The following is a 24,414-nucleotide window of genomic DNA, read 5'->3' on the forward strand; positions in this document are numbered from 1 at the left end:
GATTGAGAGGAATGCATTGCAACCTTCGGGCTTTTGTAGGCCGATTACGCACTACACTTTAAAATTCCGTTCAATTTGAGGCATCAGGTGGAAAGCAACAGCTTTAACCATGTATGTTGAGATACGAAGCAGCTTTTCGCATTCCTTGCTAGCTCAGTAGGTAGAACATGTGGCTCTTAATATCAAGTTCGTGGGTTCGAGCCCCAAGCTGGGCGATGTAAAACGTTTAATAATCTGAATAAGAGTCGAACGGACTGGAAACATTGACCCTGATTTTCCCTCCAGCTGCTGAGGCTTTTCCAGCATTTTCTGTTTTTGTTTCAGGTTTCCACCATTCGCAGTAATTTGCTTTTATCTTTTAACTTTTAAATATTGTTGCTTAAAAAAAAACACCAACTAATCACAGCGGCTCCTGTGAAACTTACAAGTCAGACGTTCACCACTGAAAGCAACTGACACACATCAAATTCAAAGTACTTTCATGTCGCATCTCTTTCTGCTTCTGTCCCTGCCTCGCCTGCAGCTCCCACTGACCGTTCACCACCCAGGTCAATTCGCTGCTTGATGCAGACACAGACAGTTCGTGGGGATGAATAAAACTCGTGGGTAAAGAGACACCTGGATCTCACCTTCCTAGTTCTCCAAGATACTGATTACAGGAATGTGCACAGTGCCGATTATCCACAGTCACTCTCCTCCCATTTGTTCAGCTTTTGAAATAATTTTCACACTGGGTTTCGATGTGAAGAAAGCAGAGCTGTGATAAGCTTATATTGTTCAGCAGATGTACTGCAAGAAGATACATAACAGGCTGATGGTAACAGTACTCTTTGGACGTGGTGAGCTCCAGTGAAGGATTGACACCATTAATGTGTCGATCATTTAGTCTCGTGACAAATCTCGTGCTGGAAATGACAAGAAAACTCGCTGAATTTGCTCCGTGTTTTGGTTTCAAAAGAGCCGAATACAAGGTAAGAAAGTACATCTCGCTCGAGTGGGTTATAAAATGGCAGAACGACCCGTACTGTTGGGAAACATAAAATTATAGAAAGTCACAGCACAGAAAGAGTCCATTTGCTGCTTTCAAAGAGCAGTAGTGATTGGTTGATCCATCAGGAGTGATATTTGTGTCAGTGCAAACAGTAGGCAGCAAAATTCGTACTTCTCCCACCCATATTTCGCCTCACACCAACATTTCTACAGTCAGTGCTTTGCAACCAACCTCTTATCCTCTTCCTTCATTCCCTCACTCCACTTGATCCAAGTGTAATGTTTTCCAGCTCTTGAGGTGAAATGTATAGCCCTCACTTCTCTGATTCTGGTGGAGCTTTTAAACGTTTCCAATCGATGAGTAAACACCACTCGTTCAAAAAACTCAATAACTCCACATTCCCTGACCGGGAATCGAACCCGGGCCGCGGCGGTGAGAGCGCCGAATCCTAACCACTAGACCATCAGGGAAGCTAGACTAATATTATTCGATTTGGCTTATCTACGCTGCGTTTGCCGATTGTTTTTCAGTTCAGATCTCTTTCACCACAAAACTGCCTGTTTAGGTTCAAGATAAACGACTTCGTCAGCCAATGAAAACAACGGTTGCTGTGAGCTGGAACATGAAATTGACAGTGAGGTGAAATAGCCCCACAAGCTGCACATGTGTAACTTTCAATTTCCAAAACCCTCCACCCTATTCGCTGTTGGCCCAATGGAAGCGCCGATTCCCAGTCACTGGACATCAGGGAAACTACAAATAAGGCTTGACATTTGGATTCTGGAGGCAACTTTTGACATTTTCTTTTTCATTCCCGATCTCTTTCACCAGAGGAAACTTCCTCCGACCAATTGGTCTGTTTAAGTTGAACACAAGAGACTTCTTCACCACTGAGAAGAACCATTGCTGTGAGCGGGAACATGAAATCGATACTTTCCTCCTTTAAGACATTTCTTATAACCTCCCCATTTGAACGAGTTTTTAGTCATCTGACCGAATATGAGGCTCGGTGTCACAGTTTGTAATATAATGATCCTGGGGACGCCTTGTGACGTTTCAACAGGTTAAAGGCGCTTTATAAACATAAGTTGCTGTTGTTGTAGGATAAATATAGAAAAGGCCAATCTCCTGTTTTATCTTTCACACTGATACTTCTCTCTGCGACATTTTAACATGTATTCATACAACTAGTGTGAATCATGTTTGCGACGTTAAAAACGTTTTCACCCCCTCAGGGAGATGAACCACATTGACAATCGCAGAGGAATAGATACAGAGAGATATACACCGAGAGTGACAGAGGCCGAAGGAGAGACACACACCCAGAAAGCAAGGGTGTCACCAACTTGGCTCAATGTTTGCTCCATTTCCGAAAGCAAATTTCCTGAATGCGGACAAATGAATTGAAATCAGAAAATAACGGCGTATTTGGATGGGTTTCCTTCAAATTAACTGATAATTAATTTGGTTAAAAAGAAAAATGGTGAAAACTTTACTCAGCAGGATTCCAGCCCTTGTGTTCATATTTACAAAAAACGTAAATTATCCAACTTTCACTCACACTCGAATAAACAAACTTGGATAATCTTGCCAGGTTTCAAACCGCAGCTCCATCATATGTGAAGCGAATGTGACCCCACTCGCCTCTATAAACCCTGCGCTGTAAAGATCCCAATGGAGCTGTCTGGAATGTTAAGCGGTGACGTCATGCAGCAGCACTTTGGGTCTTTGTTTTGAAGAAATGGAATTCGGCTGTTCTCATTAGGAATGCTGGAGACAGACTGATCAACAATGTCATCATCAAATGGCACAGCGCAGTAAGAGGCCCTTACATGCATCGTGTCTATGTTCGTTTTCTACAAGGGTTTCATAATTAATGACAATTTCCTTCGCTTTCTCCTTAGCTTTGTTTTTTTTTCACTTTCAAGCCATTGCACAGTTCCCATTTGGAAACTCGGAGTTAAGAAAACCAATATTGAAATCTTAATTTGGTTCCTCACTTGAGCAAATACGTCAGACTTGCTCCAAACACTGACGTTTGTAGTGCTTTACATTGGTCAGAAGAACAAGGAAATATAATTTTCAGGCTAACTTGGATCTTTTTCTAAATTCATTCACGCGATGTGGGCGTAATGGTCATGTGTTTGGACGCTGCTTTCTAAGGAACCTTGGTGAATTCCTGCAGTGCACCTTGTAGAGAGTACACGCTGCTGCTACTGTGCATTGATGCTGAAGGGGGTGAATGTGGATGTGGTCTCTGTCAGATGGACTGTTTTGTCCTGCCCAGCTTTTTCAGTGTTGCGGGAGCTGCACTCATGCAGACAAGTGGGGAGAATTCCACACACTCCTAACTTGTGCCTTGTGGATAGCAGACAGGCTTTGGGGAGTCAGGACGTGAGCTACTCGTTGCACGATTCCTAACGTCTGACCTGCTCTTGTAGCCACAGTGTTTATATGGCTAGTCCAGTTCAGTTCCTGGTCAATGGTAACCCCCAGGATGTTGATAGTGAGGGATTCAGTGATGGTAATGCCTTTGAACATCAAGGGACGATGGTTGGATTCTCTCGTGTTGGAGATGGTCATTTCCTGACACTTGCGCAGTGTGAATGTTATTTGCCACTTGTCAACCCAATCCTGGATATTGTCCAGGTCTTGCTGCATTTGGACATGGACTGCTGGAGTGTCTGAGGAGTCGGGTATGGCTGAAAATTGTTCAATCATCAGCAAACATCCCCTCTTCTGACCTTATGATGGAAGGAAGGTCATTGGTGAAGCGGCTGAAAATGGCTGCGTCGAGGATACTGAGGAGCTCCTGCAGGGATGTCCTGGAGCTAAGTTGACTGACCTCCAACAACCACAGCCATCTCCATTTGTGGTCGGTCTGACCCCAACAAGCGGAGAGTTTCCCCCTGATTCCCATTGACTTCAGTTTTGCTAGGGCTCCTTAACGCCACATTCGATCAAATGCTGCCTTGTTGTCAAGGGCTGTCACTTTCACCTCATCTCGGGAGTTCAGCTCTTTTGTCTATGTTTAAAATGAGGCTGTAATGAGTTCAGGAGCTGAGTGGCCCTGGGGGAACCCAAACTGGGCATCAGTGAGCAGGTTATTGCTAAGTCAGTGCCGCTTGATAGCACTGTTGATGATCCCTTCCATTACTTTACTGATGATGGAGAGTAGACTGATCGGGCGGGGGGTAATTGGCCGGGTTGGATCATTCTCAGTCTTTCATTCCCAGTTTGATAGGAAGAATGAGGAGAGACAGTATAAATTTCAGGGTTCTGGGGAAAAGGTCAGATAATGGCAGTGACTGGACGGGCAGAAAAACCGCTTTCTCTGCTGTAACGAGTGTATGATTTCATACAAATAATCCTACACCCAGTTGTGTAGTCGTGACCCAGTGGTTAAGGCGATGGGTTAGATTTCCCTTGGTGTTAGGCTGTGCAGGTTCGAATCCTACCGACTGCATTTCGTGTTATTTTGGATTTTGACCGCACGCAGACAGAACTAATTATCGTTTGAATCAAGGAAAAGCGCTCCAAACACATCCGCGATCTCTTAATTCCATTCATATGTCAGCCTTCTGCAAATCTCCAGTCGGAAATGAAAGAAAACTGAGGCAAGTTGATGACATCCTGGCTTTCTGGCATCTCTGTCTCCTTAGGCCTCTGTCACTCTCGGTGTATATCTCTGAGTGTGTTCCTCTGTGTGGCTAAATGTGGTTCAGTTCCTTGAGGAGGTGAACACATTTTTACGAACACAAGCTGTATTCACATTAGTTGTGCAACTTCACATTACAATGTTACAGTGAAAAATATCAGGATGAAAGGGGAAAGAGGAGTTTGTCTCTTTCTATGTATGGACAACAACAACAACTCATATTTTTAAAGCTCCTTTTACCTAATGAAACGTCACAACGCGTTCCCCAGGATCATTATATAACAAAGTGTGACACCGAGCCACATATTCGTTCAGGTGACTAAAAGCTCGGTCAAAGGGGGAGGCTTAAAGAATTGTCCTAAAGGAGGAAATTATCGATTTCATGTTCCAGCTCACAGCAATGGCTCTTCTCATTGGTGAAGATGTCATCCCACACAGAACATTTGGTGAAAGAAACTTGTCTCTGGTGAAAGAGATCTGGAATGAAAAATGCGATAAGCAGCTTCCATGTGCCAAGCTGCTGAGTTAGTGATTAAAATGCGGTAATTTTATTGGTACAGCCTGCGTTTGATTCCTGGTGAGGGAGTTGAAACTTATTACTCATGGGCGAGCTGTTTAAATTAATGTGATCGATTTGCTGGTTGAAAATAACACGGTGTAGCTCTGCTAGAATTGGTGGAGTGAGAGTGGAAGTTTCACATCAGAGCTGGAAATGTCACAAGGGCAAAACTCGGGAATAAATCCAGAGCCGGAGTGAGGGGTGAAAATAAAAGAGAAGGGCTGTGATAGGTTACAAAGCACTGACTATAGAGCTGGTGGTGCGAGGCAGAATATTATTCCTGTATTACCCATGTCACATGCAGCTCTAGTTTCCTGATTTATCCCATGCCCAACATTCCCTCTACAGTTTGGTGGCCTATAAACAACTCCTGTTTGCTGCATCTTATTGTTCGTTCGCTCCACCGAAATTGATTCTGCATCCTGATCCTTCAATCTAAGTTCCTCTCTCACTAATGCACCAATCTCGTTCCTTATAATCAACGCGACCCTGCCTCGTTTCCCTTTTTGCCCATTCTTCCTAAACGACGAATATCTTTGAGTATTCAGATCAACCAATCACACTGTTCATTGAAAGCAGCACACAGGGCCGAATGGCCTCTTGCTTTGCTGTAACTTTCTGACATTTTATGTTTCCTAACACCGCGGTTAAGATGAACTTTCTTATCTTCCATGGGATGCTTTGAATTCAAGACAATAGGCAAATTCAGCGAGTTTTCTTATCATTTGTAGCACTGAATTTGGAACCGGACTCATTGAACGATATTTAAATGGTCTCAATCGTAAGATGCAGCTCACCGACTCCAAACAGGCACCGTGAGCATCAGCCTGTTATATACACTCTTGCTGTACATCTTCTGAGCTATAAGCTGATCACAGCTCCACTTTCTGCACATTGAAAGACAGTGTGAAAATAAGCACAATTTCAAATCTTAACAACGTGCGTATTTGTGATTTTCTGTGTGTTAATGTGGTTCCGTTTCCTATTTTTACCGCCCAGAATATTATCCATGTTAGATTTATGACTTCATATCAGCAAATTTTTTTTTAAAAAAACAGTTAACAGGACATTTCTCTCTTTTCTTTGAGTGGAGACTGTTCAGCAACTAACCTTCCGGATGTTACAAAGTGGAGGATGATTGAAGTTTTCAGATGATCTTATTAAGCAGCTGAGAATGCTCGAGGGGCCGAATGGCCAATTCCTGATCATATTTTTTTATATTCTAATTTAGTGTCAATGTTGGTGAAGACAATGTTTGTGTCTAATCTGAATGTGGTAGTGAGGCCGAACGGGCTCAGCCGCTGGTTTAAGTTTCGATCTTTATGATGATTTGGGCTTCACTCTCACCTCTGCCAAACTTTCTGGTACTTTATTATTTGAGGCGCTTCCAACTAATTCTCCGTGCACTGAAGGAGAGGCTGTGTAAATCCCAGGGTGACTGGGAAAAGGTGGGGCAATGGCACGGACTGGAAGACCTTCTCTCACTGGAACTCCCTGTATTCATTCTATTATTTTAAACAACATGCAGCCTTTACCCAGTTGTCCTGGCCGAGTGGTTGAGGCGTTTTTCCACGTGGTTCCAATCCTGCCAAATTCCCTTCTTCTCATTCCTGATTGACACAAACTGTCTGTAGAATAAGTTATCCGTCAAATGTCAAACAAAACCACCCAAACACCCCCGTGTTTCTTAGTCCTGTTCATCTGCAAACATTCACTGCATTTGGAGTCTGAAATGGAGCAATAATTGGCCAAATTGGTGACATCCTTGCTTTCTGGGTGTTTGTCTCTCCTTCGGCCTCTGTCACTCTCGGTGTATGTGTCTGTGTGTGTTCTGTGTGTGTCAATGCGGTTCAGTTCCCCGAGGGGCAAACACACATTCATCATCACAAACTTAACTCACATTAGTTGTGCAGCTTCATATTAAAATGTCCAAGAGAAAAATATCAGGATGAACGATGCAAGTGGAGTTTGCAATGTTTGGAAGGAGGTGCAGCTAAGAAGTGGAAGGTGTGAATGATGTTATTGATGATTGAGAGGAATGTATTGTAACCTTGGGGCTTTTGTAGGCCGATTACCTTCTACACTTTGAAATTCAGAACAAGCTGAGGCTCCAGGTGGAAAACAATATTGATCTCCCTGAATTTTTGCATAGGAAGCCAGCAGTGTGAATGCTCAGCTAGCTCTGTCAGTATAGCATAAAACTCTTAGCCTCAGGGTCGTGGGTTCGCGCCCCTCGCTAGGCGCCGCCTGTTTTTAAAGCTTTGCTGTTTTCATTGGTGATCCCCAGCTCCCCATTCCTCCAGCAGTGTCACCGCTCAAACTGAGTCTCTCTCCATCCCACTTTGTTAATGTCACAACCGCTGATTTCCGAACAAAAACTGCCATTGGCTTCACTGGAAGTCGGAGAGTTTTGTGTAGAGTGTTTGGTGCTTTCATCGCTCGCAGCCCATGTTCAATTCCCAGTCAGGGAAAACCTTATTTCTTGCCTCTGTGTGAACTGTCTCAATGCACAGGAATTCCCCGTGTCAACTCTTAAAACGTACCTGAAATTCACTGTAAGGGAGAGTGAAGTGTTTCCTGTTGGTTGGAAGAATGAGGAGAGGTAACATCACATAAAGTGTACAGTTTTAAAGGGGTTTCTCTGTTAATCAGCGAGTGGTTAGGATCTGGAATGCACGGCCTGAGAGTGTGGGGGCGGCAGATACAGTCGAGGATTTCAAAAGAGAATTGGACAGAAAATGCAGGTCTTCGGGGAAAAGTTGGGCGAGTGGGACCAGGTCAGTTATTTTCCAGAAGAGTAAGAGGCCTCCCTTTTCAGACGGAGATGAGGAGATTTTTTTCTCCCGCCGAGGGTGGTTAGTCTGTGGAATTATTTTCCCCAGAAAGCAGTGGAGGCTGGGTCACTGAATTTATTCAAGGCAAAATTAGACAGCTTTTTGATCGAGAAGGGGTTATGGGGGTTTGGGGCAAACAAAAATGTGGAGTTGAGACCATAACCTGATCAGCCATGAGCTTATTGAATGGTGGAGCAGTTGCAAAGGGCCGAATGGCCTCCTCCTGCTGCTAAACCCTCTATTCCAATGACCCGGACCGAATGGCCTCTATCTGTGGTGTAACATTAGCTGTCATTCTGTGATATTATGAGGGACTCCAGGGGCAAAATGGTTCTATTCCTACTCCTATTTGTTATGGTCTAATTCAGCGCTGATATCACTCAAGGCAATGGTTACGGTGCTTCTGTTTGTTCTGTATGTGTGTGGCCGAGCGGCCCAAGGCCTCGAAATTCGGTTGTAGTGTTTTATGAAACGCAGGTCTTATCAACCGCGAGTTCAAATCCCACTGCGATCGAAATTTCAATTAGTTTGTCTTCTTCGAAAATCCATTGGGATGCGCTCGTGGCAGCTGACGCCTGCGGTGCTTTATTTTGGTAGGAAGAACGAGGAGAGGCGATAAAAATTGCAGGGTGACCGGAAGTAGGTGGGGCCAAGTGCCAGCTTTTTCTCTGTAACCATTCTGCAATTTTAGCTCAACAACGTTAATGCTTTTGTAGTAGTCGTGGCCGAGTGGTGAAGGCGATGGATTTGAAATCCATTGGGGTTTCCCCACGCAGGTTCGACTGCGCTGCTTCCCTGTTTGTCCTTTTCGCTGTCTCGACAGCTAATTGCCGGTGAAATGAAATCAGAAGCTTCCAAATATTCCCGTGTTTTTTTTCCGCGTCACTTGCGCGCTCTTTCATTTCCGTTCATCTGAAAGTATTCAGCAAATCGTCAGAAATGGAAGAAAACTGTTGGTGACATGGGTGTTTGTCTCGCTTTAGGCCTCTGTCATTCTCGGTGCATATATCTGTGTGTCTTCCTCTGAGTGTGTCAGTGTGCTTCAGTTCACCGAGGGGTGAACACATTTTTACCATCGCAAATTTGTTCACTTTTGTAATGTATCTTCGTGGTAAATGGTACAGGGAATAACAACAGGTTTAAATGTTGCCAGATATGCTTGCCACTTCCTGTGTTTATTTTTGAGTGCAGACTGCTTGTTGACTCAGTGCCCGTATGTTACACAGCGGAGGATGACAGAAATTTTCACCGAGCAACATTTAAACAGAGAGTGGATTGTCCTTGTGTCCTTTTCATGTAATCAGTATGAGGGAGAACCAGGAAGAGAGATCCTGTTTTATCTTTACTCTGTCATCTGCAAACCCATCCCTTCCAGAAGCTTTGGGACTTCCATTCCCTGTCTCTGATTTCCAGGGAAAGCTTGTGTTCATGAACTGACTGTGTCTGCATCAAGCAGCTAATTGACCTGGGAGCTGGATGGGCAGAGGGAGCTGGAGGAGAGGCAGTGACAGCAGCAGAAACAGATGTGACATGACAGTGTTTTGAATTGGATGTGTCTCAGTTACTCTCAGTGATGAATGTCTGCCGTGTGTTCCCTTGTCACTTTCACAGGAGCCGCAGTGAAGAGGTTGGTGGGTTTTGGAAGTTGAAATTTACACAGGAGAAGCTTGTGGGACTATTTCACCTCACTGTCGATTTCGTGTTCCAGCTCCCAGAAACCGTTGTCCTCATTGGCTGAACAATTGCCATTGAGCAAGCCCTTCCTGTTCCAAGTAAACGCACCATTTTGTAGGACAAAGTTATCCCTGGTGAAGCGGGTCTGAAGCGAGGAAATGGCAAAATTGGAGTGGACGAGCCATTCTGCAAGGCTTATGGACAGTGTTCGGAACGAGGAGGTGAAGGAAAAAACACACACGGGCTGTGAAAGGTTGTTTGGTGGAGAACTGAGTAGAGGGATAGAGTAACGTGTACACAAATCTTCGAAGGTAGCAGGACAGGCTGATCTCTCTGATTTCTTTAAAAATAGCTCATGTGGTCCTTGGCTTCATTAATGGAGGCTTGGAATTCAAAAGCAAACTAATGATGCTGAATCTTTGTAAACCATTTATTGAACCTCAGCTGAAATATTGTGTTCACATTTTGGGAAAGATGTCAAGTCTTTGGAGAGGTTACGGGCAGTATTCACATGAACTGTGTCAGGGATAAGCTATTTCAATCATGTGGAGAGACGGCAGAATCTGGTATTATCCTCACAGGATGGAGGAAACAGAAATGGGAATTTGGTCCAACCAGTCCGCTCCGGGGTTTATGATCCACTTCAGACTCCTCCAATTTTCCTTCATTTAAGTCTTCAATTGTAACTATCTATTCCCTTTAAATTCTTGCCTAGTTTCCACTTAAATGTATCTGTATAATTCACTTCAACCACTCCCTGTGGCATCGGGTTCCACATTCCCACCACTCTCTGGGTAAAGAAGCTATTCCACTATTTCACCTCACTGTTCACTTCATGTTCATGTCTAACACACTCGATGCTGTTATTGGCTGAACAAGTCTCCTGTGCTTGAACTAAACACACTCCCACTCCTGGCCCTCCTCAGGGAATGTTGTTTTCTTGTTGCTGTGTGAACTGTCACAATGAACTGTTCCTGGAGTCTCTTTTCACTGGGATCTACAAAACCCATCACTTCTCTTCCTCTCTCATTCTCACTCTTTCATTCCCAGTTTGGGAGGGAGAACGAGGAGGGACAGTATAAATTGCAGGGTTACGGGGAAAAGGTTGGGTTGTGGCAGTGACAGGGCGGGAAGAAGACCCTCTTTCTCTGCTGTAACTATTCTATGATTTCATATATGAAATATATATATTTCACTGTCCAGGTCTGTAGTCGTGGCCGAGTGGTTAAGGCGATGGATTTGAAATCCATTGGGGTTACCCCACGCAGGTTCAAATCCTGCCGACTACGTTTTCCATTATTTCTGATTTTAACCATTGATCTCAGAAACACTAAATGGAATCGACATTTTCTCAACACCTGCAATAGCAAAGCTTGACCAGTGGATGGCAGTGAAACCGTGATTACTCACATCACATGAAGCAGGCCCTGTCTCAATTATTACTGCATTTGGCACTGTCTCTGTTCATATTAAATTAGACGCTGTTTCTGTTTCTATCACACTAGGACGTGTCTCTGATCATATTAGAGAAGTTCATCTCTCAGTTGTTTCTGTAATTGGCTCAGCCACAGTTGTTTATGTACTGGACTAGGGCCACAATACACTTGGCACGATCTCAGTCATGACTGCACTGAAGCAGGTCTCGGCTAAAGTTACAATAAGCCATGCCCCAGTTGGCACTGCACTAGAGCTTGTCGCTGGTTATAGAAAACTAGAACATGTTTTTATTTGCATTTCACAAGACTCTGTCTCAGCTATTACTCCAGTAGAACCTGTCATGTGTGTATCAAACTGAACCCTGTCTCAGTTAATTCCCGTCTTTGCTTAAGTAACATTAGATGCTGTTTCGATTATTACTGCACTAGTAATGTCTCTGCTTAAATTGCTCTAGGCCCTGTCTCATTAATTATCACACCAGGCTCTGTCTCTGTTGTTACTGCACTAGCCTATGTCTCTATAAGGTGGACGTCGAGCTCGAAATGGGCCTCTGACTTTTGCCTAAAAGTAGAAGTTTCCCATTGACCCTTTGTTCTGCGCAGCTCCTGATATTCATTTTCATTACAGCCAACAGTATTACAGATGAGACATCGCCTGTTTTGTGTGTGTGTGAAAAGAAATCACGCTGCATCATTCCACAAAGATAAAAGATTTATCTTCACCAGAATGTTTCCGTTTGTTTTTATTCTCTCTTATTCAAACTGTAACTACAGATCGCCTAATACTGTAAATATTCATTGGTAGTATATTCGGTTGTGTGCTCTTGATTAGAAATTCATGTCCTACCAACCATTTCTTTGGTAAGACGGGCACGAGAATGCTGCGGAGAGTAATTCACCTATTGAATCCCCAAACTCGCCAAGCACCTACAAGGCTCAATTCAGGAGTGTGATGGAACACTCTCCACTTGCTTGGGTGAGCGCGGCTCCAGCAACACACTGTTGGCTCCAGCTCGAAACCATCCAACACAAAGTAGCCCACTTGTTGACACCTCACTTTTCACCTTCACTCCCTCCACCACCGACGCACAGTAGCAGCAGTGTGTACCATCTACAAGATGCACTGTAGGAACTCACCAAGGCTCCTTCGACTGCACCTTCCAAACCCACGAACACTACCATTTAGGAGGTTAAGGCAGCAGATAGATGGGAACACTACCACCTTGTACATTAAGTCCCCATAATAAATGGAAAGGGGAACAGGATAACGTTCCACGTGGATGATACTTAATCGGCCTGGAGATGTCTGAGAGGGAGAACAGGGAGTTAAAAGATGCGACATGAAAGCGGCAGAACTTGATGTGTGTCAGTTGCTTTCTGTGATGAATGTCTGCCATGGTAATGTGGGAGATTTCACTGCCGACTGTTTACACTGACACAAATATCACTCCAGGCTAATCAATCACAACTGCCCTTTGAAAGCAGCGCGCCAGGCCGAATGGCTTCTTTTTTTGCTGGAACTGTCTATAATTTTATTTTTTCCAGCATCACTGTTGCTTCTTTCACTATCATTCCGACATTTTATTGCACACTGTGGGGGAATGTACTTTCTTACATTCTATCCGGCGCTTTTGAAGTCAAGACACTGAGCAATTTCAGGGGGTTTTCTTGTTATTTCTGGCACGGGATTTGGAATCAGACCAGTTGAACGACAGTTTATTGCTGCCAATCCTCCACTGGACTCACCCCTTAAAAAGAATGGGTGTCATTAGCTGAAGATGTCGTTTGAGTTCTAGTTAAACACAAAATTCCGTCGGAAAAAATTGTCTCTGGTGAAATTGTCTGAAGAAATGGCAAATGTGGCTCAGATAAAGCACGTTACAAGAGTTATAGACAGCTGTCCTCGTGATTTAGAGGTGAGGATTCGGCCCTTGTGCTTCCGCGGTCCAGGATCGTTTCCTGGTCAGATAATGAAGATTTATTGACCTGGTACAAACTGTTAAAACAGGCCTGATTTACTTATCGATTGAAAACCGAAACACACAACAGCTCCGCCCGAAACAGTGGAGTGAGAGTTGAAGTTTCACATCAGAGCTGCAAATGTCACACGTGGAGCAGCTTCGAGAAGAAATACAGTTCCTAATGTACGAGGGATCTGAGTTTGGGCTATTTGTATTTACAAATTATCTCTCTCCAGCGTCCATTTCCTTAAACACTCGATCATAAGGTGAATGTCTGTTTAAATGTTGCTTGGTGAAAATTTCAATCACCTTCCAATTTGTAACATAGACACCTAGTAGCTGAACAGTTTCCACTCAAAAAAATACCGAAAAAAATTCCTCTTCAATCTTTTAAATTTATTTTTATTTTCTCTCTACGATTTTAATATGAAGCCACACAACTAATGAATGAAGTATGGATTGTGAAAAATGGGGATCGGAACCACATTGACAAAGACAGAGAAACACACACAGACATATAGACCGAGAGTGACAGAGGCCTGAGGAGAGACAAACACCCAGAAAGAAAGGATGTCACCAACTGGCTCAGTTTGTTCCATTTGTGACTGCAGATTTCGTGAATCCATACAGATTAATTTAAATAAGAAAGCGGGGTGTTTTTGTTTTATTCTATTTACCCGATAATTAATCCTGTTGGTACCTGGTTAGAATCGGGAATAATAAGAACCGCAGTCAGCAGGATTGCAACCTACATTGGGAAGGCCCGATAGATCTTGAAACCATCGCTTTAAACACTCGTCCACGACTAACAGCACATCCATAGTCCAAGCGCGCTCATATCAAATCAGAGATGGTGACAAAATATGTCACTCGGCCCATTGTGCCTGTGCTGGCTCTCTGGAAGAGCAATTCAACCAATTCCACACACCCGCCTTTCCCCCACAGCAAGTTATATTTGTATTGCCTCTCCCCGTTCTTCCAAACAAAATCAAGGACCGCAATCCGCACGCTTCTCCCCAACCCCCGTCCGGCATTAAACTGGAGTTGTCCCTTGTCCACCCAAACGGAATTTCTGAAGTGCCAGAAAGGGGGAAGCATCTGAAACTTTGGCAGCCGCGGGATTTGGGCCCACTCCGCCAGAAACTGGAACCTGAATCCAGCTCTCCCATTTTTAGAGCACATTGAATCAGCTTGTAGATATCAGTCCAGAAATAGCAAGGGTATCTTGATAAGAAAAAATGTGTTGTTTTAAATTCGCTATGGAATCAATTGCATAAATCAGTTATGTTTATGTCAAAAAGTATATATAGAACCGCAGCAGCGAAAGCGCCAATTCCTAATAACCACTGCACCAGAGAAACTGTTTGCAAACCTCACAACCGGCTGATCTGTGCTACCTGTGCCTTTTATTCTCATTCCAGACCTCGCTCACCGGAGACAAGTTTCTCCCACAAAATTACATGTTTATATCGAACACAAACGACTTCCTCAGCCAATGACAACAGCGATTGCTGTTAGCTGGAACATCATTCATTGTCACGCAGTTCCGGGCTGTCACTGGGTCCTTCAGTAGCAAACAAAATAAAATAAATAACAAAAATTGCCACCTCTGCTGTCACCCAGCGAGTTCCAACTGATACTTGTTTTTTTGTGAAAAGAGGAGTTAGTCCGAATCCCAGCGCTGCCACATATTCAGTCACATTCCCCCTTTCAGGCACTTTAGGAAGTTCCTTTAGGTGAGCAAGAGGAGATTCTGGTTTAATGCTCCTTTATTTTGACAGGAAGAACGGGGAGAGGCAATACAAATATAAATGGCTGCGGGGGAAATTCGAGTGTGTGGAATCGGGTGAGTTGTTCTTCCAAAGAGCCAGCACAGGCGCGATGGGCCGAGTGACTTACTTTTTCGCCATCTCTGATTTGATAAGAACACCTTTGAACTCGGAGGAGCTGTTGGTCATAACTCAATGTTTAAGGTGATGGATTTGAAATCCACTGGTGTCTCCCCCTGTCGGTTTGAATCCTGCTGACTACAGTTCCCATTATTCCTCATTTCAACCACATGTCACCAACCTCATCCCTGCGGCTCCTGTGAAACTGACAAGGCGACACATGGCAGAAATTCATCACTGAAAGTAACTGACACGCATCAAATTCTGCCACTTTCATGTCGCATCTTTTAACTTCCTGTTCTCCCTCTCAGACATTTCCAGGTCTATCAAATGTCATCTACCTGAAATGTCATCCTGGTCCTCGTCCACTGAATATGGTTGACTTTCCGGGCATTTGATTGAGCAGTTGGCTCCATAGCTCAGTGGTTAGAGCACTGGTCTAGTAGACCAGGGGTCGCGAGTTCAACTCTTGCTGGAGCCTGTGGTTTAGCTGATGAAACCAAGTTCCGTGGGAAAATGGGCGATTGGTTGGACAATGCTGCAAAACAATATTGATCCTTGAAAAGGTGCCGTTCCCAGAACTACACACAGTCCTCCAGGTTCGATCTAAGCAGGGCTTCGTGTATCTGCAGTAAGCCTCTTTTGCATAACAGCCTCTGTAACAGGTTGTACAGCAAGAGGAATTAGATTGTAGATATCGAATAAGGAGTACTCTTTATTGTAATTATTTCTTTTTATTTCGAAGACCATATATGAATCCCCAGCACAACTCTCCATATAATTGGGTCAGGGAAACTTTGTTAATTTTCACACACTGAGCATGGACACTGCAGAAGCTCCTGCACCTCTTTCAATATTGGTTTTCTTCAATCAGAGTTTTCAAAAGGGAATTGGGCAATTATTTGAAATGGAAAATAAAACTGCAGGGTTATGAAGGAAGAGAATGATATTGGAACTAAGTGGAAGAAAGCACACACCCGATGGGTCGAAAGGCCTCCTAATGAGCTGTGTAAATTTACAATTAGATCAATTTCTCTGCAGCATTCCAAAATGTCCCACTCCAATTCAATACCTGTAAAACAGGATCTTGCAGTGCAGCATGTCTACACAGTTTGACATTCCATACAAGTCCCTTTGGCTTTTTCTCACAACTTGTTTCTGTGGTGTAGTGACCTGGCCAGCGATGTCCATATCCTATAAATGATTAGAGAAACAAGTAGTGGTTTCACGTTCACTTCACATGTGCTAGGTCGCTGGTTCGAAAACTGACGGAAACATTATTAAAATTGAGCCATTTAATTGTGAGAAGTTGCACAATTCTCGTTTGTTGCCAAATAATAGCTGAATACATTATCTCACAGCCATGTGACATTGGCACTTCCCCAGGCTTTGACTGATTTTCTCCAAAAGGCATGGTTGTAAGAAAGAGACAATAAGTCAGACGAATTGCAATAAGATAGTTCACACGTGTGTGAAGTGTTGAATAACCTGTTGATGTGCTGTGTCATTTTATGATTCTAATGTCAAGTCAATTTCTCTGCCGCATGGTTATGTTTTTCAGCCGAATTGTACTTCCACAAAACAGGGTTCGGAAGTGCAGTAAGACTGCATGGTTTGATATTCTAAGTCAGTCCATGTGGTTCTGCCCATTGTTTCTGTAGTGCAATGGTTACTACGTACACGCAAAAGGTCCCCTGTCTGGAAATGGGTAGAAACATTATCGAGATTTACACATCTAAGTGTGAGGGAAAGTTTCATAATTCACATTTGTTGTTGAATATTAATTGAATATAGTATCTCACCGCCACATTAAATCTGCCCTTCGCCAAGCCGCAAAAAGCCACCCCCCGCCCCCACCCCCACCCTCCCCGCTCCAAAATCAAGAGGGATGAAACTGACTAGGCACAAAAACTAGCAGTTTCTTTAGTTGACAACAGAAATTAATGAGTTTACAAATGCAAATTCACAGTTAATTACTGACTGAAAGATGACGACCAGTGTGATCCAAAGACTAGCGTCATCCTAAAGATAGATGCAACTGATACAATGATTGAACATGAGGGAGTGGGAGAGATGGTAGAAAATCACTTTGTATCGCGCTTCATCATGGATCTTCATTCTTTCATGAGCATCGCTGGCCAGCATTTGTTGCCCATCCTGAATTGCCCTTCAACTGTGTAACTTGTTAAAGCATTTCAGAGGGCAGTTGAGAATCAACCACATCCATTGTGCGTCTGGAGTCACATGCAGGTCAGACCAGGTAAGGACGGCCGATTGAATTCCCTAAAGGACTGGTGAACCACATGGGTTTGTATGGCAATCAATGATAGTTTCATAGTCATCATGACTGAGGAAATACTGAGGACATGTCTGATCAGAATAAACATCTTTTGAAAGTTCACCATGAAAGGAATTGCATAAATAGCTTATGCTTGTATCGAAAACTCGAGAAGGAACCCTAGTCCAACTCTTAATTTCATTGGGTAAGGGAACCATTCATTAAGGCAAAGTGCATGGATTCTGCAGAAACTCCTTCTACAAAGGGGAATTTGGCAATGGTTGAAAGGGAGAAAATTCTGATCCATGGAAAGAGAGAAGGAAGTTGGGATTAATTGGCAAGATTTTTGTAAAAAGCTGGTATAAATAAAATGTGCGGAAGGTCCTCTTGCCGCGCTGTGCCATTTGATGATGACATTGTTGATCAGTCTGTCTCCAGCATTTCTAATGAGAACAGCCGAATTCCATTTCTTCAAAACAAAGACCCAAAGTGCTGCTGCATGACGTCACCGTTTAACATTCCAGACAGCTCCATTGCGATCCAGGCAGGGAAATGGTTCTGTAACCTTGTGGTTACCCCGCTCATTTCGCGTGTGCAAATTACTCCATTCGATGCTCGTGAAAAACATTGTCACCCAACTGTGTGGAAAAGTTGCATCGATCCCATTCCTGTTTGTTGTTGAATGTGATCTGAATGCTACATCTTGCAGCCACATTAGATTCGCTCTTCAGCATTTCTGAAGATAACATTCAGCAAAATAAGAATATGTTTCTGCTGGCAGCGGGTGATTGGAGAGTATGGGGCTGGAATATTGCTACTTTTTCCTGTCTCAGTTACTGTGGAGCGACTAATTGATGGGTTTGTTTCAATCCAATAGCCTCATAGATCTGTATTAAATTAGATGGGGGTACATGATCGTTCATTTTCTTTGTCATATCAGAAATGAATGTCCATAAACAAAGCTTGATGTGGGAGCCGAGTTTGCAACTTGTGGGTGGGGGTGGGAGGATTTTCTTGTGGTTTCAGAGGCCCGAAACAAACCAGAGCGTTAATGAGTAATGACGGGGAGATAACAGTGACAGCTTCGTCCCTGAGTGGTCTCGAACCACCAACCTTTCAGTTAACAGCCGAACGCGCTGACCAATTGCGCCACAGAGACGTGACGAGGTAACATATCCTCTATAAAATATCCTAAACCAATGGCTCAGCGAGTGAAAGCTTCAGATTGCCGCGACTGGAGTGACAATTATTCTTTCTCAGTTTTACTCTTCCCAAATAAAAGAGTGGGACATTCATTGTGGATACATGAAAACAGTCTGATCCCACCCACTGCAGACACATCCATGTCACCGGGAACCAGCTCTCGTACAACCGGTGCCGTCTCCCTTTGAGTCTTTCGCTGTCTTGTCTGTTACCAAGTATTCTGATTGTCCTGAAGCCGATATTAGGTTTGAATTCCTGATGTGCAGTAACGAGAATCCTTTCAAAGTCTCAGATCAGTTAATTTCACTGAGAACATCAGAGTCAATGTTCCAGCGTCTTAAAGAAGGGAAAGGTGCCTTGACTGTCTCTGGTCAGTCGGACAGTTCACCCTTCATTCTCCTCTGATTCCGGTTCACAAAGAGTTTCTAAAGATTCACAAAGCTGGAGACTGGGTTTTCTGGTTTGGTTCCTTCTCCATTTTCCTACCTGCCAACTGACAATATTTTCCAAAATCTCGTCTCAATCCTCCGCCTTGCATCTTGTCCAGGGATGAGGAAATTCAGTTTTGTGGAGAGATTATAGAGACCGGGCTTGTTCTCTTTAGAGCAATGTCGGTTAAATGGAGAATTCATGGAGCGGCTCAAAATGATGGGGGTGGGGGGCAACGGGGATGGGGCGGTTTGATGGAGCAGATAGGGAGAGACTGTTTCCACTGACGGGGGTCACTAGCCAGAGGACTGGAATTTAAGATAATTAAAGAAAGACAGACTTGCATTTAGTGTAGTGGTTATTACGTTTGCCTAACAAGTGGTTCGAAATCGGGCAGAAAAATTACCACAATCTGTTCAATCACGTTTGTTGAATATAGTACCTTCCAGCCCTGCCTTCTGGTCAATGCTTATAGCGCTTTTCCCGACCAGCGGGCGTCTCAAAGCGCATTCCAGGCAATGAAGGACATTTTGAAGTGTCGCCATTGTTGTGATATAGAAAACGCGGCAGCCAATTAGCGCTCAGCAAACTCTCACAACCAGCAACGTCATCATGAGCGGATGATGTGTTTTTGTGACGTTGACTGACGGATGAACAGGACACGTGGCTGTGAGACACTGTATTCCCTTAATATTTAGCATCAAACGTGTAGTTTTGGATATTTGCTTCCCATTAAATTAACATATTTTGATCATATTTCTGCCCAGTTTCAAAGCGGGGACCTTTCACATGTGATAACCACTCCACTACAGAACAATACCTGACAGAGCCAGAGGCACCTACACATCATGTTAAACTGTGAGGTCCTGCAGCAGCACTTTGGGTCTTTGATTTACGGAAATGGAATTCAGGTGGCAGATTTAGAAATGCTGTCGTCAAATTAATCTGATAATGTTATCATAAAATGACATAGCACGTGAGGAGACCATTCAGCCCTTCTAATCAATAACAACTTTTTACAATGTTCTTTCCAATTAGTCTCAATTTCGTTTTCTTTCTACATAACCATGATGTTTGACACTTTCAATTCATTTTCGAATTCCTTTTTGAAAACTCTGAGTGAAGAAAAACAATATTGAAAGAGGTGCAGGAGCTTCTGCCGTGTCCATGCTCAGTGTGTGAACATTAACAAAGTTCCCCTGACCCAATGACATGAAGGCTTAGGCTGGGGCTTCTTAAACAGCTTTCAAAAAAAAAATGAAGTTCATTTCAAATGGAATTTGCAAAGGAATTTTATTCTGACCAAGCATCTCCTTATTTTCCCCTGTCGATATGGACAATCTAATTCCTCTTGCTGTTCAACCTGTTACAGAGGCTGTTATAGAAAAGAGGGAAAGGTTTGCTACAGCTATACAAGGCCCTGGTTAGGTCACACCTGGAGGACTGTGTATAGTTCTGGGAACGGAACCTTATAAAGGATAAATATTTGCCTTGAAAGTTTCAGAGGAGCCGCATTGATTCCTTGGTGGGTTTTGGAAATTGGAAGCTGTACATCCGCAGTTTGTGGCACTATTTCACCTCACTGTTCACTTCGTGTTCATGTCTAACACATTCGATACTGTTATTGGTTGAACAAGTCTTCTGTGTTTGAGCTAAACGTGCTATTATTCGGCGCTCTCACTCCTGCCGCCCGGTTTTGGCCCTCCTCAAGGAATGTTGTTTTCTTGGTGCTGTGTGAACTGTCACAATGAACTGATCCTGGAGTCTCTTTCCTGTGGGATCTACAAAACCCCTCACTTCTCTTCCTTTTTCATTCTCACTCTTTGATTTCCAGTTGGGTTGGAAGCACGTGAAACAACCGCATCATGCATGGCTTAGTCAGTAGAGCAGACGGTTCTTAATTTTAGGGTCGTGGGCTCAAGCCCCAGGCTGGACAGCGCCGTTTTTTAAACTTTGCTGCTGTGATGGGTGAATCCCAGCTCCCCAATCCTCCAGCAGTGTCACCGCTCAAACTGAGTCCTTCTCCATCCTCTTTGTTAGTATCACAGTTGCTACTGTGCGAGTGTAAACTGCCTTCGGCTTCACTGGAAGTCGGAAAGCTTTAGTGCTTTCATCCACCCCAGCCTAGATTCAATCCCCGTTTTTTCCGCTCTGCTAACTGATACAATGGCAGGGATTCCTCGTGCAAACTGTAAAAACAATACTGAAATTTGCTCGAGGGAACTGTGAAGCGATTCATGTTGGTCAGGAGAATGAGGAGAGGCAACATCAAATAAATTGTACAATTCTAAAGGGGTTTCTCTGTTACCCAGCGAGTGGTTAGGATCTGGAATGCACTATCTGAGAGTGTGGGGGAGGCAGATTCAATCCCGGATTTCAAAAGAGAATTGGACAGAAAATGCAGGTCTCTGGGGAAAAGGCGGGGGAGTGGGACCAGGTCAGTTAGTTTCCATAAGGGTAAAAGTTCTCCCTTTTCAGACGGAGATGAGGAGATTTTTTTCTCTCTCAAAGGGTCGTTGGCCTGTGGAATTATTTTCCCCAGAAAGCAGTGGAGGCTGGGTCACTGAATTTATTCAAGGCAGAATTAGACAGATTTTTGATGGACATGGGAATCAAGGCTTATGCCGGGGGCAGGAGTGGGGGGAAGCACGGTGGTGGGGGCGGAGGGGTCTATGGTGGGGGAGTATGAAAGTGGAGTTGAGATCAGAACCGGATCAGCCATGATCTTATTGAATGCTGGAGCAGGCTGGAAGTGTTGAATGGCCTCCTCCTGTTCATTACTCCTATGTTCCTCAGGCCAGGGCCAAATGTAACCTTGTCTCTGATTCTCCAATACTATGGGGGGCTCGAGGGGCAAAATGGTTCCATTCCTGCTCCAGTTGTTCTGTTCTAATTCAGGGCTGGTCGCACTCAAAGCAATGGTTAAAGGGACATTCGCTGTGGTAAGTGTGGTTGAGTGGTTTGAGAAACTGGATTTAAATTATATTCAAATCGCACCGCTGTCAGAATTCCAGCTAATTCGCTTTCTTTCGGTCTCTTCAGGATCCCTCAGGATGCGCTGGGGAAAGCCGATGTCTGCAGTGCTTCAGTTTGATGGGAAGAATGAGGAGGAGCGATATAAATTGTGGGGTGACCGGAAATAGGTGAGACCGAGTCCAGTTTTCTTTGCAAGTCGCAGGTCAGTGGTATGATAGACTGCTTCCCATTTACCTGAATGAGTGCATCTCCAACAACACTCACGAAGCTTGACACTGTCCAGGACAAAACAGCCCCCTTGATTGGCACAACATCCACAAACATTCTTTCCTTCCAGCACCGATGCACTGTAGCAGCAGTGTGTACCATCTACAAGATGCACTGCGGCAATTCACCAAAGATCCTTCGACAGCAATTTCCAAACCCACGACCATTACCACCTAGAAGGACAAGGGCAGCAGATAGATGGAAACACCACCACCTGGAAGTTCTCCTCCAAGTTACTCACCATTCTGACTTGGAAATATATCGCTGTTCCTTCACTATCGCTAGGTCAGAATCCTGGAATTACCTCCCTAACAGCACTGTTAGTGTATCCATACCACATGGACTGCAGTGGTTCAAGAAGGCCGCTCACCACCAACTTCTCAAGTGCAACTAGGGACGGGCAATAAATACTGGCCCAGCTAGTGAAGCCCACATCCCGTGAATGCAAAATTAAGATGGAAAAACATTTTCATCCAGAGAGTGGAGGGCGTCTGGAATTCACTGCCTAAGTTTGTGATTGAGGCTGAAACGCTGAAAGTATTTAAAAGTACCTGGATCAACACCTGAAATGCTGTAACCTGCAAGGCTACAGACCACGTGCCAGAAAGTGAGAATATAATGAGCGGCTGGTTTCCTTTTCCTCTTTTTTGGCTGGCGAAGACATGATGGGCTGAATGGTCTCCTTCTTCACTGTAACATTCCTATAATTCTGTGGTTCTATGTTGAATGATGTTATTGATGATTGAGAGGAATGCATTGCAACCTTGGGGCTTTTGTAGGTCGATTACCTTCTACACTTTGAATTTCAGAACAAACTGAGGCTCCAAATGGAACATATTTGTCTTTCTGCGCGTTGGAGACCAGAGCAAGTGGATGCACACATCATCACTTGGCAGAGTGAATGACACTGGACCTGTCGGTTGTGAGTTCGAGCTGCTTGATGGGCGACATTGATTTTAAACTTTGCTGCTTTCATGGGTGAGCCCCAGCACTCCATTCCTCCGACAGTGTCAACGGTCAAACTGATTCTTTTTCCATCCTGCTTTGTTAATATCAAAGTTGCTGGGTTTATAAGTGGAAACTGCCTCCGCTTCAACAGAAGGTGGAGAATTTACTGCTTTGAATTTGGTGCTTTCACTGCCGCAGCCCAGGTTCAATTTCTGGTCAGGGAAAACCTTTCCCCTTCCGCTGTGTGAACTGTCACAATGAACAGGGATTCCTTATCAAGTGAAAGTAGGCCTGGCAGTGTCTGTGGAGTGAGAAACAGAGTTTACCTTCCAGTTTGTTGATCTTTTATCAGAGCTGGAAAAGTCAGGGTTGTAACAGGTGGAAAACAAGTCCAGAGGCGGAGGGAGGGGGGTGAAAGGACAAAAGGGAAGGAGTGTGATAGGTTACAGGGCATGAGAAAGAAACTGACTAAAGGGATGAGGGTACAAAATGTGGGTGGGAATGGTGGAGATTTTTCTTCCTGCTGTTCCGACTGGGACAAAAGTCACTCCTGATTAACCAGTCACAATGAGCAGATCATGTGTGTTTGGTTGAAGGATAAACAGTGACCAGGCCACATGGCTGTAAGATAATGTCTTCAACATACGTGAATCTGCAGATTTAGATAATGGTTCTGTGCAGTCTTGAACCAGGGTTTTTATCATGAGTTAGGCAAATGTGACAACCTCTGCACTGCAGAAACAGGAGATAGCCGCAAAGCTCAATGGGCTTCACTGAAATGTTAAGCTGTGACGTCATGCAGCAGCACTTCGGGTCTTTGTTTTGAAGAAATGGAATTCGGCTGTTCTCATTAGGAATGCTGGAGACAGACTGATCAACAATGTCATCATCAAATGGTACAACACAGTAAGAGGTATTTTGGCCCAACGGATCTACATCAGTTTTGTACAAAGAGCTTTCTAAATAATCTGAATTTCTTTATCTCTATCCATAACCCTAATTTTATTCTCTCCCTTTCAAGTCTTTGCCCAATTCCCTTTGAAAACTCTGAGTTGAGAAAAGCAATATTGAAAGAGGTGTAGGAGCTTCTGCAGTCTGTTAAAATTAATGGGAAAATTAACAAAGTTTCCCTGACTCAATGACATGAGGAGTTGGTTTCCTAATTTTTTACAGTTATGGAAATTTTAAAAATAGTTCATTTCAAATCGAATATTCGATAAAAAAGTTTATTCTGACCAATCACCTCCTCATTTTTCTCAGTCAAAAAACACAATCTAATTACCTTATACCAACAGTTCATTGAGTAAACAC

The 24,414-nt window shown here is 43.9% G+C and overlaps 4 non-coding genes across 4 annotated transcripts; 2 read left to right on the top strand and 2 right to left on the bottom strand.

Moving 5' to 3' along the window:
• Window positions 1-1,389: 1,389 nt before the first annotated feature.
• Window positions 1,390-1,461, bottom strand: trnae-cuc (transfer RNA glutamic acid (anticodon CUC)). The gene has a single exon. It is a non-coding gene; the product is annotated as a tRNA-Glu (tRNA).
• Window positions 1,462-10,923: 9,462 nt separating this feature from the next.
• Window positions 10,924-11,005, top strand: trnas-uga (transfer RNA serine (anticodon UGA)). The gene has a single exon. It is a non-coding gene; the product is annotated as a tRNA-Ser (tRNA).
• A 4,405-nt stretch (window positions 11,006-15,410) lies between these two features.
• On the top strand, window positions 15,411-15,483 carry trnat-agu (transfer RNA threonine (anticodon AGU)). Its single transcript has one exon. It is a non-coding gene; the product is annotated as a tRNA-Thr (tRNA).
• A 2,882-nt stretch (window positions 15,484-18,365) lies between these two features.
• On the bottom strand, window positions 18,366-18,439 carry trnan-guu (transfer RNA asparagine (anticodon GUU)). Its single transcript has one exon. It is a non-coding gene; the product is annotated as a tRNA-Asn (tRNA).
• Between the last annotated feature and the right edge of the window lie 5,975 nt (window positions 18,440-24,414).

This window comes from Cetorhinus maximus, chromosome 23 (assembly GCF_964194155.1).
Source record: "Cetorhinus maximus chromosome 23, sCetMax3.hap1.1, whole genome shotgun sequence".
Lineage (NCBI taxonomy): Eukaryota > Metazoa > Chordata > Chondrichthyes > Lamniformes > Cetorhinidae > Cetorhinus > Cetorhinus maximus.